The sequence below is a fragment of the Anolis carolinensis genome, chromosome 1, assembly GCF_035594765.1.
Source record: "Anolis carolinensis isolate JA03-04 chromosome 1, rAnoCar3.1.pri, whole genome shotgun sequence".
Lineage (NCBI taxonomy): Eukaryota > Metazoa > Chordata > Lepidosauria > Squamata > Dactyloidae > Anolis > Anolis carolinensis.
Window position 1 is genome coordinate 58583112 of NC_085841.1, and position 24085 is coordinate 58607196.

The following is a 24085-nucleotide window of genomic DNA, read 5'->3' on the forward strand; positions in this document are numbered from 1 at the left end:
TGGTATAGTTCAATAAAGTAATATATAATGCTAATATTGTCCTATGCTAATAATATAATATATTGTATATACATATAATTTGTAAGCCACTCTGAGTCCCCTTTGGGATGAGAAGGGTGTGATACAAATGTAGTAAATAAATGCAGTAAATAAATAAATAATAAATAAATACATTTTAGACTTAGGCTCGCCCGAAGTCTAAAATGACTTGAAGGCACACAACAACAACAACAACAACAACAACAACAACAACAACAACCCTAATTAACTTGACTATCTCATTGGCCAGAAGCAGGAGCACACTTCCCATTGAAATCCTGATAAATGTATGTTGGTTAAAATTATTTTTATTTTTAAATATTGTATTGTTCTTTCGTTGTTGTTGTTGTTTTTGTTTTTGCCCTACAAATAAGACATGTGCAGTGTGCATCGGAATTTGTATTTTTTTTCAAATGATAGTCTGAAGGATTGTGGACTGGCCCTCGGCTTAAAAAGTTTGAGGACCCCTGGTCTAAATGGCAAGAACCCCAAGAATGACAGACTACCTCCCTGAGTAAAAAGTACTCCTTTGTTTGTATGAACATTTTTCCCTGATCATGTGCTCTGGCTACTGCTAAGCTGAACTTAGATTTCCTTGGAAGGTGAGATTATTGAAATTTTAAGTTATTTTGGCAATATTTAAGATGATTTACATTTCCTCTCCTAAAGCAAAAAAACATGTGATTTACAATACAGCATGTATACACAATGAAAATATCTCAATAAAGAAGAATTCTATAAAAATAATTTTCAGACCCAATGATTGAGGGTGGACTTAAGTGCAAGTCCTTGAATAGTTGAGCCAACTGTTTACACTGTATGCCACTGCTTTTTGAAAAACTACCGGGATATATCCATTTTACAAAGCAATGCTCCCAATCTTAACAAGCAGGGGAATTAAATATAGGGTATGTTTCAAAATTCTTTGAATCCCAGAATCACAGAATTGGAAGAGTCTACAAGGGCCATCCAGTTCAACCCTCTGCCATGCAGAAACATATAATCAAAACACCTCCAACAGATGGCCATTCAGCCTCTGCTTAAAAACCTCCAGATAAGGTTCTATCACACTCTGAGGCAGCATATCCCACTGTTGAACTCCAGCCCTTATTAGAGGATTTCTTAGATCATCTTGCTAGAAAAAATATGCTCCCTCCTCTGTGAAATATTTTCAGGCATGATATTTCAGAAAGTTGCACATTTAATGGCCAGAGTAAGTCAAAATACCTATACAGTGTTCCCTCACTACTTCGCGGTTCACTTTTGGCGGGTTCACTTTTTGCGGTTTTTCAATAAACTCTAAAATACTATTATAAATCATAAAAAATACAATTCACAGCCTAAGGAGGAGAGGAAGGAGAAGCCAAAGGGAGAGAAAAGGAGCCCAAGCGACAACGGGAGAAGAAGGAAGGGATTTATCAATGCACAATTGGTTGATAAAGACTCAAAATAGTGTCTAATTACTAAAATAATGTATAAATATTAAAATAAATATAGTGCCCCTACCTTGCGGATTTTCACTTATTGTGGGTGGTCCTGGAACCTAACCCCAGTGATAAGTGAGAGAACACTGTATACATTAAAAAGCAATTTCATCTGAAACCATATTAGGTGAATTAAGGAACACATCTAATTGAGAAAGCATGGGCTACTGTAGCCATTTGCAAATCTCCAAGTATTTATTTACGCAAGCTTCATTTTATAATTACAGGAAACCAGAACTGCGCTGATCAAAACAAACTAATTTCAAGGACAAATATGTTAAACTGGAATGAGTAGTTTTGTTATTTGTCATTGCACAGGGTAGACTGAACAGGCAGGCTCTCTGAGCCAAGTTCCAGCCTGTATTTTCACTAATATTCAATCCAGTCTTATTTGTTTTAATGTTTGCAGAAAGCTGAGTGTGTAAGAAGTCATTGTGCATAAGCAACAGAATGAAAATCTATCATTAGAGTAACTAATTTTAAGATTGAATTTTTAAAACATGGTGCTTGGTTTACTGGCGCAACTGCATGGCAGGGCAAGAGCATAGTGAGTTGGAAACCATTCCAGCACTATGAATGCCAGGTTTCTTCTCAGAAGCTCCAACAGGGCCTTGGGTCCTGTCCACACAATCACTCACAGGAATAAAAATGAAAATTATTGATTAAATGAACTTACATTTACTGGTCATGTCTACAGTTTATTTTTCCTCACTTCATTTTCTTAGACTTCTAAACTTTCACCACACAAACTTTCTGTCTCCATAACATTGCAAGTAATCAAAATGCTAAAATTTTCACTCGTGAATGCAGATATGCCAATTCTCCACTACGTCATAATTTCCCCCTTCTATCAAGTCAATGGGAGATGTGAATGTTGAACTGAGTGATCAGAAAATTCTCATCTGTACATAGCATGGGACCTATGTTGAGCCCAGAGTGCCCAAGCAATAAAATAGCATTGACCTCCTGCAGCCTGGAGAGGAGTCAGCTCCTTTTGGCTGGAAATGTCAGCGAATGAATTTAAAGCTAGGTTTGAACCCATTGGTAGGCTTTTTGGCCATCTAAGATCATGATGCTAGGGAAAATGGAAGGAAAAAGGAAGAGAGGCCGACCAAGGGCAAGATGGATGGACGGTATCCTTGAAGTGACTGGCTCGACCTTGAAGGAACTGGGGGCAGTGACGGCCGACAGGGAGCTATGGCGTGGACTGGTCCATGAAATCACGAAGAGTCGAAAACGACTGAACGAGTGAGATGACAACGATGAGCAAAGTGACTTGGATGGAAATTTTCACTCTAGTCAGGTGAGCCTCCCTCACTATATTCTTTGTATGATACATTTGTAAACCAATCTGTCACAACTTTATAATGGGAGGTTGGCATGAGTCATGGATCCAGTTCAAAGATGATAATCTGGATTCAGAAACTGGATTATAGTATATGGCAATGTAGAGCCAACCTTAGAGAGTGTAATATTGCGGGTTCTCACTCAGAAAGGAGTAGACACATACTGCATCCCCTGGTGGCTTTGAGACCATCTCATCTACATAGACCCTTGTGTATAGCATTCCAAGGATTCCAGTAGTGACACAGAGATGCTGGCTCATCAATATCAGACTGGCTAGTCTTTGTTCCAGAGCAGAGCAGGACTCACTCTCCACACACATATAATTGAAACAGTCATGTTCAGAATAAAAGACATCATTTTCTTCATTCCAAAAAATAACCTTTACAGAAACACTGTACAAGAAAGGTGTTGCATATAGGACATTATCACATTAGTGTCTAAATCTGTTTCTTATTGCTCACTGATGTTTTACTACACTTTAGCAGGTATCCACATGTTGTCGAGCTGATTTTGCCCTGGATCTGGGATACACTGTAACATATCATTCATGGCTTAAATCAGAGTTTCTTCTGACTTTTAAAATGTGTTGCTTCCTGTTAAAACCATGCTGCAGCACGTATTGGCATTTGGTGATCACCAGGTCTTGAATTGGCTTGGAGATTTATTATGTAGACGGGTCCACAGCTACAGTAAAATCAGCTACAGTAGAACCCCATTCTTTCCCAGCTAATTTTTACATTTTTTCCTGTAGAGCTCCTCCAAAATGATCTGCCATACTGGTGGACCTAGCGGTCCCTAGAGATAACATTTTAAATCAAATCTGTGAATGATTAAATCTGCCAAAGTCAAAACTGCAAATTTGGAGGGACAATTGTATACTGAAAGTATACAAATGAAACATTTTTCTCAGTATTTAAGAACCTGTACAAGGGCATACCTGTCAGATAATTCACTTACAAATAATTAATACAAATGGATATATTTTAAAGCAATATTGAATCAGGAGAATATAAAATTGGCCTTTCTGAAATGTAGTGTACTAAAAATATTAAGTAAAATCAATTGACTATTTCATTTCCTTGAACATCAGTTTAAACTCTCAGTAGATCTGTGATTTCATCCAGTGACTGCTAAAATTGTATAAAGTCTTGCTCTCCATGAGAAAAAATATTACTCTCAGACTAATAATAGGACATCTAAATTTTAATCTCGCCATATTTTATCGAAATGCATGCTTGCCTGCTGTTTTATCTCTTCTTCTTTGTTATTAAGTTGCATTTTCATATGCCGGGGTTCTTGTTAAGTCACCTTGAATATTTTGGGTGGAAAGTTAGGATATAAATAACGTAATAAATAATCTTGTGTGTCTCTTCCCCTCCCTGCACTGCAACTTTTAAAAACTCCTTGATTCTTCCCCCAAAGAAAAGATATCCTGACTTCTTAGCTATTTCTATTGGTCTTTCCTGTATCTTTCTCAGCACAATTTCCTAACTTGAGGTGATAAAACCAGAGCAGTACGCAGTACAAATGGAAACACCACCAGAGTATTTTACAGAAGTATTACAATACAGACTATCTTATCTGCAATCCCTATCCCAAATAATCCCTAAAATGGAAGTAGCTTTTTCACTGTGACTGCAGACAGAGTTTACGTTTTCATTGAGCAATTCACCATGACCCCAAAGTCTGGCAAAATATCCAGAAGGAGGGAGACCACTTTCTGACTGCTAGCTCCATAAGAGACTGCTACATGTTTTTCTGTGACTTACAGTAAAAAGAAATAAGTGCTAAGTGCTATTTATATAACTGCCCTTTGTTGTTCTGTGTCCTATATAATTTTATCAGACACATATTACCAACAGAAGAGCTGACATCACCTTTCAGGACAGTGTGGGCAGACTATAGTAATGGTTAAGGTAGGCTATTGTTACCAACAGAGTGATATATTCAAACAGCATGACAAATGTACCCAAATAGTTACTTTGAAAACAAACAAAACAAAGGTTTCAGCAGATTTTAAAATCTTAACTGAATCTGAACTCCTAGCAATTCATGGGGAAGAGCTCTAATATGTTTAAATTGATGTGAGACAGATGCATGATTCCAAACGTGAGTGAAATAAGAAAAAATGTTGTTTTGGTAAATGTATGGTAAAGTTAACTAAGGACCTCTTCACACGGCCCTATTGGGCCGTGCTGTTGCACAGCAAAAGGGAAAAGGCATAGGGCTGCTCGTGGCACCCCGCTCACCCTCCCTCCTTCCTCCATCACATGATGGGGACGGGACAGGGTGCGTTGGCACCCTGTCCCCATCAGCTGGCAGAAAAGGTGGCAACACACGTTGCCCTGCCACCTTTCTGTCATCATGTGGCAAAAGGGGAGGAAAATGCAGATAGCTCCATCAGAGCTACACAAACTACACTTTCCTCCCCATAGTGGTGGAGAAAGTGCCTTTCAGAGCTTCCTCTCCACTTTAGGAAGAATGTGGGCAGGGCCTGCCATACATCGTGTGATGGGGTATGGGAGGGCCCATCCTTGCCACAAATAAAAACAGCCAAACAGGGCAAAAATGCTCAACATGAGGAGGTCCTAAATCTTATTGTTCAAAACCTCCACAAAGGAGATATTTATCCCTCTTATGTCTCCAGAAGATCACTTCCAGAATCAAGAGGGAATAGCCTGTTGCATGTCCATTGCATTCACAGTGGCCACATGCGCGCGCGCACACACACGCACACATATATAAGGCTTGTTTGTTTATAGAATTATTAATATACCTTACAGAATAATATCCCATTATCCAATGAAATCAAAATATGATATGAAACCCCAATTATAACCTAAGAAAAATCAGTGCTATAATGAGTAAAACCATAATGAGTAAAACAAGTTAAAATATTATGCAGGACAGGTTGAGCATCCACTATCCAGAATTTCGAAATCCAAAAATCTCCAAAATTTGAAATAGTCCAAATTGGCGGGGGGGGGGGGGAGGGGGGGCTGAAGTAATTGACACATTTATTTTCTGATGGTTCAGTGTACACATAATTTGTTTCATGCACAACATTGTGAAAAAATACTGCACAAAATTAATTTCAGTTTATGTGTATCAGATGTATATGAAATAATTGAATTTCATGTTAGGCTTGAGTCCAAAATTTCTCATTATGTACATATATGTAAATAAATACAACAATTCCAGAATTTAAAAAAAAACTCATGAAATCCAAAGCACTTTCAATCCCAAGTGTTTGGACGCTCAACCTACATCAGAAAAATGAGGCAGCACATAGGAACAGATGACTGTGTAGTCAGCCTTCACCAGTAATATTACAGGGAATAACTAAAAGATACTTCAGTTATATATGGCGATTGTGAGAATTAAAAGGAAAGGATGTTCACCAGCCTCAGAATTCTTCACATGCTTGTTCTTTCTAAAATTCTGTCCATAGTCATTGGGACTTGAAATTAGGAAGTCCTCAAACTATGGATTGTTATCTTGGAAGGCACTGCCAGATGAGTCTCCAGACACTACTGAGTGAGCTTCATTGTGTTCCCAGTGCATCAGGGTATGTCATGTAAATTGAGCAAACTGGCATTTGGGAGAATTGGATGATCCAAGTATGCAATTAAAACCCGGATTTCAATTAGAAACTTTATTAAAGCAAAAGAAAAGGAATGACAAATAATTAAACAGCTTTTGAGATAATGACCAGCAATAGATTTTATGGAGAAACAAACTTATACACATAAATACCCACACACACACACACACACACACCTGTTTACAGGCAAGTAACGTCCTAAGTAACTGGACTTTACATTATTTGCCATGAACAGAGAGAAGGGGGGAGGAATCATGCAGATAGCTTTGAATTCCTCATAGTCTTGCACAGCACTTCTGAGAACTTGGCTGAGCATTGCATAAAGACCAATCCTATGTAAAATGTGTGATCAATACCTTTCCACTGCTGAAGTCAGCACTCCAATGGAATAATGTCTGTGAATAGGGGAGATTTTCTCTTGGTTTCCTTGCAGACCAGCTCAAATGGAGTATTTCATCTTGTGTGTGGGAGGGGTGTTTAATATGCATGACAGGAAGAAAACTAGTGAAACTTACTAGCCCAAAGGTTCTGTCCAGCATTCTTTCTCGATATACTAAATTCCACAAATAACAAAGGAACAGAAATAACAAAGGAGATTCTGGTCCCCTTCTGCACTGTCCTATATCCCAGGATCTGATCCCAGATTATCTGATTTAAACTGGATTGTATGAGTCTCCACTTCCAGAAAACCTGCAATAATAAGATAATCTGAGATCAGATCCTAGGGTATAGGGCAGTGTGGAAGGGGCCTAAAAGGTACCTTGATCACTTATGCTTTTATCTAACCGAGCTGGAGGGTAGGAAGGGAGTCACTTTTACTAGCAAACCCAATCAACATCCAAGAGTGTAACTTTACCATATGGCAATCTGGACACATCCAAAATGTATTAGCAGGCCCCATTTCTGACAATTTCAGTTATCATCCTTTCCAAACTTATCTCACCCTCTTTTGCTTGGAAACAAGAGAGAAGTTGGCTATCTCACCAAAACATTTCTTTAATCAAAATAAGGTGTTTCTTCCACATGAATTGCTGTTGTTGCCACATCTTTATCAAGCCTCAAGGTGAGTTACACAATCAACAAAATAAAATAGATAAAACATACAACTGTTTAAATAAAACACATAGACATAATATTAAATCACACATTAAAATAATTAACACCAATAAAATATCAACTTGAATTTCTATAGTTTAAAATTGACTTAGTAGACCTGCCAGAAGAAATAGGTCTTTAATTCCAGTATAAATTTGAATAGTCAATCTAGCTATCAGATCTCTTCTGGCTGGTCATTTCACAGTCTAGGGACAGCCAATGAGAAAGTCCTCTGGGTGACACTTTCCAGTTGAGTTTTAGCTGGATGAAGTAAATGTCCCCCAGGGAATTTGTGTATATTGGGCAAATAATATGAAAACCTGTGACAAATATCAAAGAATACAAAAAATATCCCAGGAATACAACAACTGGAGATAATTGACTAAAAGTATCCCTGTAGCCAGCCCTAGTAAACTGGCAACTGCTCTTTGGCCAGCTGAAATTTCTAAACACACTTCAAAGGAAGCCCTGAAAAATATAATACAGGAAGAGAGTGGACAAGAAAAAGCAAATTCAAAGAAGTCAGAAAATTAAAAAACTTGTGACAACTATAGGCTGCTAATGCTTGCAGATATTTTCCCACATCATCACTATACTGATTAATCTGCCTGAGAAATAAGTTCTGCTATCAGTATGCAAAGTAGAACTGGACTGCTTCTGTAATATGGGGGGTGTGGGCAGCTTTTTAAATTAATTACATGCAAAAGCATCGTAGTCCAATTGTGAGTATAGGCATGCAAATGTTGCTAACTCAAGCAATGCAGGAGGCCGTCCGCTTTCAGTACCCTTGTAAAGTGGAAGATGGGGGAGGAGCCAAAATACTATCTCTCTAGGTTTCCTAGCATCATAATAATAATACTAATAATACTAATACTAATAATAATAATAATAATCATAATAATAACTTTATTCTATATCCAGCCACCATCTCCCTGAAGGGACTCAGAGCAGCTTACAGCTCCCACCTACCTTCGTGACCGTATCTCCTACCATAAACCTGCCCGATCTCTCCGATCATCTGGGGAGGCCCTCCTATCGCCACTGCCTATATCCCAGGCCCGCCTTGTGGGTACTAGGGAGAGGGCCTTTTCTGCTGTGGCCCCCCGACTATGGAATTCACTGCCCATTGAGATTAGGCAAGCTCCCACTCTATTAGCTTTTTAAAAAGATTTAAAAACATGGCTCTTCCATTGTGCTTTTGGAGAGTAACTGTTATTTATTCCTTTTCTTGCTCCCCTCCAACATCTTTCCTCTAGACTGTTCCACTTTCGTATGTCCCTGCTCCCCGTGGTTTTTATTCCTTTGTCTCTCTCACCCTGAGTTTTTAATCTTTGTATTCATGCGGCCCGCCCTTGTTATTACTATTTCTTTGACTTGTGTTGTAATGTATATTATTACTAATTGTATTGTTTAATTGCTCTATGATATGTTGTTTTTATATTTTGTTATATTGTTTTTCTTTAGGCAGGGCCCCATGTAAGCCGCCCCGAGTCCCCGTTGGGGAGATGGTGGCGGGATATAAATAAAGTATTATTATTATTATTATTATTATTATTATTATTATTATTATTATTATTATTATTACAGGTAGCACAAGGTGCCTAAAAACAACATAAAAGTGAACACAGTATAAAATACAATAAAATAAAACACATGCTACATATAAAACATCAATTCAGACACATGGCAACAACACTGGATTCACATCCCATTATGCTACAGAAGAACATAACATTCTCACTTTACTGAAGAAAGTAACATTGATTTCTAATACTTCATTGTTACACTGCTATTAAATAAATTAAAAGTCAAAATAAACTTTGTTTCTTTATGAAGCCAGATGTTTGCAAACAAAAGGAATAAGAAAGGGAAAGGCTTGCTGTAATATCAAGCATGTCCTTCTGGAAAAAGATCATTGCAGACTCTCAAGTGGAGCCCATCAGATGAGGGAATGGCCCCTAGACTTTTGGAAGGCTCCAAAATGCTGGTTTTAAATCTGGGGCATGAAATCCCAGGACCTGATAGCAGGTCCACACACAGAATTGTCAGTCCTGGGAAATTGTCTTTTTTTAAAAAAAAATCAGTCCGTTATGCACTGGTCCTCATATGCGCACATGGAAATATCTTAATGTAAACACAAGCAGATTTCTTATATCTCGCTTCACTCAATTGTTAATTCAAACTCTGTTTAATATTATAAAGTTTAAAAGAAAGAGTTTCAGTGAGTTCTGATTGTTTTCCACTTGCACTTCCCTTGAGCCATCTGTGTGTCCGTGGCTACATTTTTTTGACAGTCCACACAAGGAAAGGGAAGGAAAGGGAAATGTTTTCAATGACTGCGGGGATATAGTCATGTGAAGGTATGCATTTTTCGGGAAGAATTGGGTTTTAAGTAAAGTTTTTTAACATGTGATTTTCAGTTGTTAACCTGATTCTGCCTGCACTTTGGCTAAATGTTGTTTATCCACCCCATCCCCATTTAACCTGGTTACTTCCAGGTGTTTAGCCATGTGTAGAAGGACTCTGGGAATGATTAAAAGTCTTAATGCTCTGTTTTGAAAAAACAAAATCTCCTCCTAGCTCTAAACTGTCCTCTGGGCCCAGCTCCGCGTTTTTAGCTCTGTTTTTAACCATTTTATGCCGTGCGCTGACTTTTATAACTGTTCATTGATGTTATGTTTTTTTTTATATGACATTGTTTTATTGCTGACCTTGTTTTATTGTTTTATTGCTGTTATTGTATTGTTGTCGGGATGGCCCCATGTAAGCCGCTCCAAGTCCCTTCGGGGAGATGGGGCAGGATATAAAAATAAAGTTATTATTATTATCACAGATAGATCTCAAAGGCTCTCGTAGTGCAGAATTGTTAATTCTGTGTATCAGGGCCAGATCAGCTACATCCAAGAGTACTGAAGGAATTAGCGGAAGTTATTTCAGAACCACTAGCAATTATCTTCGAGAGTTCTTGGAGAACGGGAGAAGTACCAGCAGATTGGAGGAGGGAGAATGTGGTCCCTATCTTCAAGAAGGGAAAAAAGAACGACCCAAAAAATTACTGTCCAGTCAGCCTCACATCGATACCAGGCAAGATTCTGGAAAAGATCATCAAGGAAGTGGTCTGCGAACACTTAGAAACAAATGCGGTCATTGCTAATAGTCAACACGGATTTACCAAAAACAAGTCATGCCAGACTAATCTGATTTTTTTTTCCGATAGAGTTACGAGTTGGGTCGATACAGGGAATGCTGTGGATGTAGCGTACCTGGATTTCAGTAAGGCCTTCGACAAAGTCCCCCACGACCTTCTGGCAAATAAACTAGTAAAATGTGGGCTAGACAAAACTACGGTTAGGTGGATCTGCAATTGGCTAAGCGAACGAACCCAAAGGGTGCTCACCAATGCGTCATCTTCATCATGGAAAGAAGTGACAAGTGGAGTGCTGCAGGGCTCCGTCCTGGGCCCGGTTCTGTTCAACATCTTTATTAACGACTTAGACGAAGGGTTAGAAGGCACGATCATCAAGTTTGCAGATGACACAAAACTGGGAGGGATAGCTAACACTCCAGAAGACAGGAGCAGAATTCAAAAAGATCTTGACAGACTAGAGAGATGGGCCGAAACAAACAAAATGAAGTTAAACAGGGACAAATGCAAGATACTCCATTTCGGCAGAAAAAATGGAAATCAAAGATACAGAATGGGGGACGCCTGGCTTGACAGCAGTGTGTGCGAAAAAGACCTTGGAGTCCTTGTGGACAACAAGTTAAACATGAGCCAACAATCTGATGCAGCAGCTAAAAAAGCCAACGGGATTCTGGCCTGCATCAATAGGGAATAGCGTCTAGATCCAGGGAAGTCATGCTCCCCCTCTATTCTGCCTTGGTCAGACCACACCTGGAATACTGCGTCCAATTCTGGGCACCACAGTTGAAGGGAGATGTTGACAAGCTGGAAAGCGTCCAGAGGAGGGTGACTAAAATGATTAAGGGTCTGGAGAACAAGCCCTATGAGGAGCGGCTTAAAGAGCTTGGCATGTTTAGCCTGCAGAAGAGAAGGCTGAGAGGAGACGTGATAGCCATGTACAAATACGTGAAGGGAAGTCATAGGGAGGAGGGAGCAAGCTTGTTTTCTGCTGCCCTGCAGACTAGGACACGGAACAATGGCTTCAAACTACAGGAAAGGAGATTCCACCTGAACATCAGGAAGAACTTCCTCACTGTGAGGGCTGTTCGACAGTGGAACTCTCTCCCCCGGGCTGTGGTGGAGGCTCCTTCCTTGGAGGCTTTTAAGCAGAGGCTGGATGGCCATCTGTCGGGGGTGCTTTGAATGCGATTTCCTGCTTCTTGGCAGGGGGTTGGACTGGATGGCCCATGAGGTCTCTTCCAACTCTACTATTCTATAATTCTATGATTCTATCATACTTTCATCATAGATATCCAAAAGTCTGACTTCAAATAAAGACATTCTAGGTAAAAAAAAAACAGTCAGTTGTTATCAAGGCATCACAAATTAGAATCACACTTCAAGTGTTTCCACAAGTATTCTAATTTCTTCTCTCTTCTGTTTTCAGGAAAAAAGAAAAGAAAAAAAAGAATACAACTCCTGTGTCAGATAATCAAAACCTGGATTTAAACAATGGATAGAAAAAGTACAGCCTTTGGGGGTTATTCTGCAGCACTCATAGTCTACTACCATGAAGACACACCAGTTCCTCTATCACCTGAAAGTTCATAGATCTCCCCCATTGTAAATTACATTAACAAATGGCTGAAAAAAATTACAAGAATATTTACACCTATAAAACATGCTACAGGGTATTGGTGGCCTGACACTCATAAGTATAAAACTATGTAATAATTAAGACATGTAACTATTAAGAAATGTAACTAAAACATCACAAAACCTATTCTTGTTGGTAAAAACAATAAGATTTAGTTAAAATTAATACCATTTAGAAAGTCCATCACTTAAATTACAGTGATCCATTTTCAAAAGCCTTCTTCAAAAGCCACGTTTTTAGTTGCTTCCTAAAAGTCAATAACTTGGGGACCACTCTAATCACCTTAGGGAGGGTGTTCCAGAGTCAGAGGGCCACCACCAAGAAGGCCCCATTCCTCGTCTCCACCAGTCACATTTGTGATGGAGGTGGGACTGTGAGAGGGGCCTACCCAACGGATTTCAGGGCTTGGTCAGGTTTATAGGGGGAGACGAAGTTGCGCAAATAGGCTGGACCAGAACCATGTAGAGCTTTATAGGTGATAACCTACACTGTGATTTGGGCCTGGAAACACATAGGCAGCCAGTGGAGCTGTTTTAACAAGGAGGTGGAATGTACCCTGTAATTAGCTCCTGTTATTAACCTGGCCTCTGCTCTTTGCACCAATTGTAATTTCCAAGCCATCTTCAGAGGCAGCCCCACATAGAGTGCATCACAGTAGTTCATCCAAGATGTAACCAAGACATGGACCACCGTGGCCAGATCTGGCTTTTTTAGGTACGGGCACAGCTGGCGTACAAGCTTTAATTGTGCAAAGGTCCTCCCGGCCACTGCCGACACCTGAGCTTTAAGGGTAAGCGCTGAGTTCAGGAGGACCCCCATGCTGCGGACCTTAAGGGGAGTGTTATCCCGTCCAGCACAGATTGCCATCTTATACCCCAATTGGCCTCCTAACTGACCAGGAGAACCTCTGTCTTGAGCTTCAGTTTGTTAGCCTTCATCCAGCTCATCACAGCTGCTAAGCACTGGTTCAGGATTCAGGAAGCTTCCTTGCCTTTAGGTGGAAATTAGTAATCGAGTTGTGTGTCATCTGCGTACAAATGGCACCAAACTCCAAAACTCTGGATGACCTCCTCCAGCGGTTTCATGTAGATGTTAAATAGCATGGAGGATAAAATCAAGCTTTACGGGATTGAATGGAACCACTGTAAGACAGCACCTCCAAGTCCCATCCCGGAGAGTCAATCCAAGAGGATACTATGATTGATTGGATCAAAAGCCGCTGAGATATTTAGGAGAACCAACAGGGACACACTCCCCTCTGTCTAGCTCATTACAGAGGTCATCCACCAAGGCAACCAAAACTGTCTCTGTTCCATAGCCAGGCCTAAAGCCAGACTACAATGTGTCTAGATAATCAGTTTCATCCAAGAATCCCTTGGAGTTGACTAGTGACCACTCACTCCAGAATCTTGCCTAAAAAAGGGGAGATTGGAAATAGGCCAGTAGTTGTTTAGCACCAGAGGATCCAGAGACTTTTTTTCAAAAATGGTCTTACAACTGCCATTTTAAGGCAGGTTACGACAGTATCTTGCCATGCTTCCTCTCCACTTTGAGAGGAATGTGGGCAGAGCCTGCCAAGCATCACGTGATGATGCTTGGCAGGCCCTGTCCAGATCTCATCGACAACTGTAAAAACAGGGCTGAAAACTCCCATGTGAAGAGGTCCTAGAATACTTTGCAACAGTTTCCCAGCCACTATTTTCTTTCTATCACAAGACTATGGGAAATCAGTGTTTCATGAACAACAGCATATTCAACAACTTTTAGTAGCAACAATTGTGTAAAAAGTCAAATTTTGAAATCATTCTCACATTTAACTGATTCTGGCTGAACAGATTATAGGCAAAGAAAACTGGTGAAATCTAGCTAACTTGCACATCTTTTAACTGATGTGAATAACTTATCTCAGCAATTCATTCTATGGCTCTCCAAAACAAGGCAAATGTGCTGTGATGGAATAGTATTACTGTATTTTGTTGCTTTTCTTTAAAAGATCCAAATTGTAGCTTTCAGACAATATTTCAAAACACTTCATGTCAATTTCTCCAAAGTATTTTGTTCCTAACTGATGGCAAGGATTTTGTTTTGGATGCTTTAGCTTTAGCTTTTATGTGGTCACCACACAAGTTGTGACAATTGAAAAAGCTATGCCCAATATTCAGAGCCGTCCCGAAGTAATTTTCGGGAGTAGGTGACTGGAATTTTGGCGCCTCTCCCGAATTTTGGCACCCCCCCCCCAAACAAATTGCTGATAAATACCGATGTCAGCAGCGTCGGCATCAGTGGAAGGCCCTGCCACCTGTCTGCGCGGCCGCCCTCCTGCTCTCCCTCGCTGTCTGAGGACTCCTCGCCCACTGCCCGCCAGTCGATGGGCCTGTGTATGTGCGCAGGCCTTCCAATCAACCACCTTCCGCCACCGCCACCTCTGCCTCGACATCACCCCCATATGGTCTGCACCACAGGCGACCGCCTAATTCACCTCATTGATGGACCGCTTCTGCCAATATTTCATCCTTCCCTATTTCTCTCTTCCTAATGAATCAATTTGTTAAAAACCTTTCACTTGAGCCTCAGCAGTAAAACAGCCTTGTGCTCAAAAGGATCAACATGCACATGCAAGCCAATTCAAATTTGGATAGAAACAGCAATATTGGGGGAAGGGATAATAAGGCGTACTATTCAGATTGATTCTTGTCTGTGTGCAGGGTTGATCTCTCTTAGCACAAAAACTTACTGCTTTCATACTTAAATGGTATAGATGTTTGTGTGTGTGTGTGTGTGTATGTATGTGTGTGTGTGTATATATATATATATATATATATATATATATATATATATATATATATTGTTTCCCTGGCACAAGGAACACACACACATACCTTATGTGAACTAGGAACTGGGAGGAATTGGGAGACAGAACAAATAATCAGGCTGAATGGGCCATGGCAGAAGATTCACACATTCTTGGTATGAGAAATTGCCTGCCTCCTATTAGAGACTTGGAATAACAGGGCTGCATGACTTTACCTTTACCTATGACTTGCTGTACCACAACGATGTGTGTTGGTGTGGAGCAGAGCAATGGTGTTTCTCCTGCTCACTTGTTTGCTAGTGCTAGCTGGCTCCCAGGCACCTTTGCAGCACTACTTGGCACTTGGAGGGGGTGGAGGAGAGCCAACCAATAAGTTTAAACTGCTAGTTTGAACACAATGACTGACATGAATTGGCTAGAGTCGGGTTTATAAGGTGAAGCCTGCTCAATCTATGGCTATTGCTGTGGGAATGATACAATGTTGGTTCCAGATGCATTGGGTGTGGTGAAGGGGAGACCGGTACCTATATTTTAGACAGTTTTACATAGGTTCTGGATTTGTGAACTATATATGTCCTTCATGGTTTTGGACCCTGGTTAGGAGGTCCCCTCCAGAGCACTCAGGGAGCCTAGGGCAGAACAGGTCTTGCCAAGTACAGGAATTAAGCCATTTCTAGTACTCTGTGGTGACCTGATGGGAGTGGCAGCTGCACATGACATTTTACCATCTCTAAAGATGTCAGCAGGGAGCCATAGGGTTGTGCTCATCAATCCACAGTTGGGCTGGTTGATACTCAGATCTAGGCCCATACAGGCAACCAACCCTATTCAAAGCTGTAACCAATGCAACTGTGGGTTACCTTTTTTCCAACAAAAATATGTATAGTGAATGTTTATTACAAGGTAGACTCAAACCTGAGCCCACAAGCTGTACTGATAAATTTTGTTGGGTCTAGTGATCAGTTTCTAGAATCAGCTGGGGGCAACAAAGATTTCTGAAATATAACAACAATCAATAAAAATGAGCTTAAAGTTCACATCTATTCTTTAATGTCAAACAGGTAGCCCTACAAAACTATTTAAAAGGTGCTTCTCTTAGAAACTTCCAGGAGTGTCAATTATACTTTTGGTCAGAGGATACGGGGACTCCAGAGTCTGATAAAGCCACATTTTGGTGCCATACTTTATCTAATCACAGCCCTCCACCCACCCACCACCACCTCATAAGGTCTGATCTCAGTAAAATTTCTTTGGTCATATTAATATCTATAGTGTCTCATTCACTTTGTGGAAGATTTTTTGGTCAGAATTATTTATGAAACACCATAAACTGTGGTTTAGCAGACCAGAATTCATCTTGATCATAATCTTATTATTTGAAATAAACAAAAAAAACGTATTGAACAAGAATATATAGCAATATTGTTTCCATCATTTGTGCATTTGAAAGGTACACGTGTGTGAAATGATGTTTGTTCTTACTCTTGTTGTTTTGTGCCCTTAAGTCATTTTCAACTTATGGCAGCTCTAAGGTGAACTCATGGGGTTATCTGAGGCTAAGAGTACCTAGGATTACCCAGTGGTTTTCACAATTTAGCAGGAATTTGAGCCCTATTATCCAGAATCATAACCCAATGCTTAAACCAATACACCAATCTGCTCCATACATCTCATTCTTCTTCCTCACATTTTCATATAAAAATTACATGAAAGTATTAATCATGTTTTAGTATGTCAGAAAATTCATTTCTATGGCTAATGATGATCAACTTCTATCTCCTGCAATACACCTTAGATTATCTTTTTTCCAGTTTCATCCTACTTATGTATGATAAAATCACCATGCACTGCCCACAAGGAATATCAGCATGCCTGTCACCTTGATCAGTACCTTGATTTAAGGAAGAAGTGTTTGTGTGTGTGTGTATGTATATGTATACACACACACACATATCTGTTAAAAACTTTGGGATTACTTCCCATGAATGTTGTTTAATTGCCACTGAAATCAAAAAATTAATTCCTCCGATGTTTTGTACACAATGGAAGCCATGGTTATGTAATATTATAGTGTAAACTGGAATGCCTTACACAATCCTCCCTCCAGATTTGTAGCTTTGACTTTTGCAGATCTGAATGTTTAAGGGTTAGATTAAAAAGTCTCTTTAAGAATGTTAAGGCCCCCTAATGTGCTCTATGATAAGCTTCTTTCTGTCATGCTGTAGAATCTAGAGATCCTAGAGCAGTGGTTCCCAACCTGTGGGTCCCCAGATCGTTTGGTCTTCAACTCCCAGAAATCCTAATAGCTGGTAAACTGGCTGGGATTTCTGGGAGTTGTAGGCCAAAACAGCTGGGGACCCATGGGTTGAGAACCACTATCCTAGAGAGAACACCTTTCTAGGAATGTCTAGGTACTCTACTATGATTCTATGTTCAGTTTCCAGTGAAAGTTGACTATAGAGCCATGCTGGAAGATCTAGAAATTCCTACTGTTATCTCAGGTAAGGAAAAGCAATTTCGTTATTCATAGTTTTTATTTTATTTTCATAGGAGTATGCACTTAACTTATCATTCTATTCTTGCATTGCTGCTCCAGTTTCTCCACCTCAGTATATGATAGAACTGTGCCTGGTGGTTTACTGATACTATCAACTGTTTTATTCTTGTTTTACATTGTATCACTGTTTTTATCTTTTATACTGTGAATTGTATTTATATTGTTGTTTATTTCATCAATATTGTTCGGGCCTTTGCCTCATGTAAGCTGCCCCGGGGAGATGCTGGCGGGGTATAAATAAAGTTTTATTATTATTATTATTTATCATGCCCCTAATGCTAGTGAAAGTAAATGGCTGACTTTATATGTTCCTGTTTTTCTATGACAGGGCAGACTGTGGTGGAAGCAGCAGAGCAGGCAGCAAGAACTGGGATATGTAGGGGAAGAGGTATTTGAAGGATTCAATCATTGTGAAAACAAAATGTTTTGATTTACAACTCATAGACAGAGATGTAGATTGGAAAGAAAAAAACAGAATTGACTGATCACCTTGCACAAATTCCTATGGGGGAGTCTTCCTTATATCAGCTACACTGATTGAAACAGACTCCTTATCAGCCACATCTCACAATATCCTCTTCATTTCTACACCACAAATGCATGGGTATGACTTATTCTGAGGAGCAGCGACTCACTGTTCTGAGACTTGCTGCACTAAGTTTTGTGAAACAGCTCATTTTACACAGAGCCATGGTTAAGTAATGCATGCAGACTGGTGGAAGTACATACCATATTCGGAGAAATCTCCCCTTCAATTACAGTGGCCAGCATGCCAGTCTGAATGACACATTTGGGAAAACAATAGAGAGCGCTGTGATATAAGGCACAAAACTCCATGTTCACAAATTCATGCTAACATTTTGTTTCCTTTATGTTAACAACAATTGCAAAGACAAAAAAAAGTTAATAACACTAACTTGTTTAGATACTAGCATTAAAGTTGGAAGGAAATACATGGCTGGGTTGTCAAACAACTGTGACACAAATATGCATATTCAATAACGTTTCTCTCTACACAGTTTGTTTCCTTTTATCCCCCAAACATTGTGATCTTAGATTGCAAAGTGGATCCATATCCTTTCCAACTTTGTAATTAAATAAATATTGGGAAAAGATTAGAATAGCAAACCAAATGAATAAGGAAGGAATATAGTTATGGATTTTACTTGCTGACACACACTCTACTCTTTGAATTCAGTTCTGATGCCAAAAGATGTTTACCCAAAACATAAATATGTCAAACATTAAAAAAAACCTAAATGAAATTAAGCTTGCCTAGAAACTGCAGATATATTCAATGTGATTTAAAACATGATGACTAGAAACCTTTAGAGTTTAACTAAACTAAACAAGTTTTAAAAATCTCAAAGCTCAAGGAGTATTGAATTTTTTTTCATGTCAGGAGCCACTTGCACCAAGTCACTTCTGGAGTGAGAGAATTGACTGTCTGCAAGGACATTGCCCAGGGGACACCCGGATGTTTTGATGTTTACCATCCTTGTGGGAGGCTTCTCTCATGTCCCCGAAAGAGTATTGATAACTGACTTGGATGCAAATGTATAACAATCAGACAAGGTAAATATTTGGAATGATAATTATCAAGTCAATAGACAAAAATAATTTCATATGCCAATTAAATGGAAGAAAAGGCAGCATAATCTGCAAAGAAAACAATTAAGAACAACTTAAGATCAAAACTTCTAAAGCAATGAAACAGTTCTCATATTTTGAGCTTTCAATGAGATGAAACACAAAAAAGAGAGAACATCTACCATGCAGAGCATATGAAAATCCCAAAGCACCATTCTGGCAATAAGAAATCCTACTGAGAATTGTTTAAGTGGTTAAGACACTTTCCCCCACAGAAGTCACAGTTGGCTGTAAATATAGATAGCATCTTGTACTCCAGTTTTTTGCCAAGCCATTTTAAGCAAAGCAAATGCCATGGCCAATTAAATACCTAGATGCAAACAAAATTGAACTGCAGCATGTGCATCCAGTTACTCTGATATTTTGAACCCATGAACATAGCAAAGTGCCACTTTGGGTTCCAAATTATGCTATGTTTGTTTGTTTGTTTGTTTGTTTTAAAAAAAACTTTGTAAACCAGCATGCATAGACTACAAAAAAGCTAAGCTGTCTGTGCAAACACCCATATTTGCATTTTTGCAAACTATATGGTATCCAGAACTTTGTATAATTCTGATATCTTTTAATACACATTTCTTTAAAAATAAAATCAAAACCATTCTTGTCCTCAAGAAATATTTGGAAGAATATTACTAACACTAACACAGCAAGGTATAGGAACATTTGAGCGTTCATGTTGTAGGTTTATAGAGATACTGTACTCAGAACCTAAGGCTGTAAATACATATATTTTCAAAGTAACTTAGTCACAGTTGGTGAGAGGGGGAGATTGTAATGGAAAAGCACAATTTGCATAACTTCAGCTGTGTGTTTGGGGGGGGGGGTACCAAATGCAACAATTTGCAAACATATACATAGAAAGAGAAAGCTATATATAAATATGCAGAGACATTTGGCACAGGGTGAAGCCTGTTAACAGGAAGAAGACCTGAGATTAAACATGGACACACCACTATGAAGACAAACAGCATGAGTTTGGGGAGGTGTAAGTGGCAACTGAAAAGCCAGTCTGTTAGCCTCCACAATTGCTACCAATGTTACCGCACTCCAGCAATAGGGACAATACTGACTACTTGACAGCTCGGTTGAGAGGACTGCAAAAAGATCACACATGTGAAGCACTAAGAACATTCAACAGCACTATATGGATAATTTAATGCTTAATATATTTCCTATATTCAAAATTCTCCACACTACTTTCTTCCATCACTTTGAAAGGCAATATTATCCCCATAAGGGAAAGTCTTGCTGGAGTGAAAGAAAAGCGATTCAAAGCAGGGACTTCCCTGTTCTGTCTTTTAAGCACTAGGACAACCAACCTGCCATTTAAGCCTACACTTCACAATACAACAAGTTTGGAAAGGTACATAATTATAATCCACAAATAAATCCATTCTGACTCAGGTAGATCACATCCAGTAAACAGAGAACCATTTCCCTTCCCCAGTGATGTTTGAGAAATCGACACTGATAGACTACAATAGACACAAGGAGAGAACTGCTCAGGTAAAGAAAGCCATGTTGGTACAAATGTGCCAGGGAGGTTATCTGATCTCTAGAAGACAGTTAAAATCTGAAACAAAGTTAGTACTTCTCAAACATACGATCATGATTATTTCCTGAACATTATTTGAGTTGCTTGCCAAACTCCAAACATGGTGTCGGATTATAAAATGTATTGGCAAATGAAACTAAAAGGTGGTAGCTAGCTATCTCAGCTCAGGGGCTTCGGTTGAGGCACAGGGTATGAGAAATGTGTTATGTTGCTGTAAGTTTTCTGGGCTGCATGACCATGTTCCAGAAGCATTCTCTCCTGACATTTTGCCTGCATCTATGGCAGGCATCCACAGAGGTTGTGAGGTCTGTTTTAAACTAGTCAAGTGGGGTTAATATATCTGTGGAAAGTCCAGGGTGGGAGAAAGAACTCTTGTTTGTTTGAGGCAGGTGTTAATGTTTCAATTGGCCACCTTGATTAGCATTGAATAGCCTTTCAGTTTCAAGGTCTGGCTGCTTACTGCCTGGGGAATCCTTTGTTGGGGTGTTCGCTGGCCCTGATTGATCCATGTCTGGAATTCCTCTGTTTTCTGAGTGGTGTTCTTTATTTACTGTCCTGATTTTACAAATTTTTTAATACTGGTAGCCAGATTTTGTTCATTTTCATGGTTGTTTATTTAGTTATTTACTTCATTTCTAGCCTGCCCTTTTCTACCACACAGAGTATTCAAGGCGGCTTACAAACATTAAAATAAATCTCAACATAATATCAACAATCTAAACATGAGCAATTAAAACACATATCAATCAATTAAGTAGATTAAAACCAAATGGAATGCCAAGTGATGATCTCATGGTTTCCTCCTTTCTGTTGAAATTGTCCACATGCTTGTGGATTTCAATTGCTTATCTTGTTTGTGGATTTCAATGGCTACCAGTATAAAAAAACTCTCTAAAATCAGGACAGTAAATAAAGAATACCATTCAGAAAGCAGAGGAATTTCAGACATGAATCAATCAGGGCCAGATAATACCTCCCAAAAAAGAATCCTCCCAGGCAGTAAGCAGCCAGACCTTGAAGCTGAAAGGCTATTCAATACTAATCAAGGTGGCCAATTGCAACATTCACACCTGCCTCCAACAGACAAGAGTTCTTTCTCCCACCCTAGACATTCCACGGATATATAAATTCCACTCGACTAGTTTCCAACAGGATGCCTGCCATAGAGACAGGCAAAATGTCAGGAGAGAATACTTCTGGAACATAGCCATACAGCCCGGAAAACTCAGAGCAACCCAGTGATTCCGGCCATGGAAGCCTTGGACAACACAATGTGTTGTGTGCTGAGGATAAAAGAGGCATGGGCAAACTTGGGCCCCCGGGTGTTTTGGACGACATCTCCCACCCGGAGGGCCCAAGTTTGCCCATGCCTGGGATAAACAGATAAAAAGTATGAAAACACTGTGCGTATTTCTCTCCACAGGGAAGTACGTGGGTCACACAGAGATTTTGCTTTCCTGGGGTACCCTGTACAGTGGTAGCGCTGAAGGAAACGCCGGGCGGCGATCGGAGGAGTCCACCCTTCATTCTAGGCTCGCCTTGGGACGGGAGCAACCCCATGAAAGCGCTCCCGGCCCGTTGAAACGGGAGAGGACCCGGCGGCGCCTTCAAGGCTAAAACAAACCTGGTCGGCGATGGAGCCTGGGCACCGGGCGGGTTTTGGAAGGCGCCCGCGGGTCACCTTGGAGCCCCTTCCACGGAGCGCCAGGCAGCCGCGCAGCAGAGGCGCCGCCTCGGGTTCCTTTTCCTGGCTCCGCGCTGCCAACCTGCCCGCCTTCCTGAAACCCTTGCAACTCCCGACCAAAGACAATCCGGCGGAATATGCCACACACGAGTGAGGAGACGCGAGGGGCTTCTTGTGGGCTCCGAGGGTCAAGAGAGAAGCCGAGCGGAGGAGGGAGAGAGGCAGGGAGAGGCGGCGTGATCTCAACGGGAGGGAAGGGGAGGGAGGAAAAGGGATCAAGCGGGTAGATAGAAGGGGTTATTGGCTGGATGGAGGGGGAGACCATAATAAACTGGAGCCGTAGCCTTCAGGGAGACCGTCTTTCCTGGCAGTGGCGACCTCAGCTGCTTGATTTCAGGGCTCTGCTCAGAGAGAGGGGGGGGGGGTTCCTATGGGCGAAAGGTCGGGTTAGAAATAAAGTTGACAAATCCTACCGAAGGCTCTGGGTTCTTCAGAGAACAGCCTGCCTCTGCGGAACACAAACTCAGATAGATTGCCGTCGCCCCGCGGGACTCCACGCCAGAAACTTTGCGCGGAAAGACAGCTGAGGAGAAACCCGCGCGCTCCGAGGCTCTTCTTCCCCGGCGAAAGGGAGGGAGGGAGGGAGGAGAAGTCGGGCTCACCTGGCTGACGGAGACAGGTCGCCCGCCCTTTCCAGAGGCGGGACAAGAGCGGTCCGCTGGGTCGACAAGGCGAGTAGCGTCCCGCGCCTTTGCCCCTCGCCACGGGCGCTCGGGCGGGCTGGAGGCGCTGCTTTGCGGCGCTGGGCTCCCACCTGCGCCTCCCTGGCTAGGAAACCCCGCGCCTTCACCTCGCGCCTCCTACCCAGCGCCACATCTCCGCCCAGCCGCTCCGGTAGGACTGCCGGAATGTCCGAGTCGGAGCCGGAGAAGGAGCCGCTGCCGCCGCCGCTGCCGTTCGAGCAGCAGCAGCCGCAGCCGCCGCCCCCTCGGACTCCCCCCACCCTCCCACGCCACTCCGCTCTCGAGCGCCCCCCTCATTGGCCACCCGCCGGTGACCTCCCGCCCACCCGGGCCCCGCCCACCTCCTCGGAGCTCCCCAAGGCGCCCCCCCCCCGTCTCTCCAGGCCGAGGAAGCGCATGGCTGGCGGCCTCTGCAAAGGAGGACCCCGGGAGCACCCCAGGTGGACAACGACCGGGAGGGTGGCGGGGAAGAGTCAGACGCTGCAACGGGGTCAATGACTTCTGATATAGTGCTTTGAGCAGTGGATTAAATTAAGATTGTCAGAGCCATCCTGCTCTCAGCTCCTTCCTCCTTTGTGAAAGCTGGGATAGTAAAGACAGCTGTGAGGAGGAGGAAGAAGAACTCCTTTGAGATGTGTTGTCCCAATTCAAGGTGCAGGTGATCACCTGTAAAGCCCTAAATGGTTCAGGACTGGCCTGTCTTCGTGACTGCATCTTCCCCAATGCCATCCCTA

The 24085-nt window shown here is 41.2% G+C and overlaps 1 protein-coding gene across 6 annotated transcripts in view; it reads right to left on the minus strand.

Moving 5' to 3' along the window:
• chrm3 (cholinergic receptor muscarinic 3) overlaps positions 1-23658 on the minus strand; it is a 303654-nt gene extending 279996 nt beyond the window's left edge. For 3 of the 6 annotated variants that reach the window (XM_016999154.2, XM_008123921.3, XM_062975152.1), the window contains exon 1: positions 23271-23656. The gene's annotated coding sequence lies outside the window, so the exon portion shown is untranslated. Of the gene's footprint in view, positions 1-22548; positions 23028-23081 lie in introns of those variants that run through there. The other 3 variants (XM_008123944.3, XM_062975141.1, XM_062975145.1) reach the window with 3 other exon arrangements.
• Between the last annotated feature and the right edge of the window lie 427 nt (positions 23659-24085).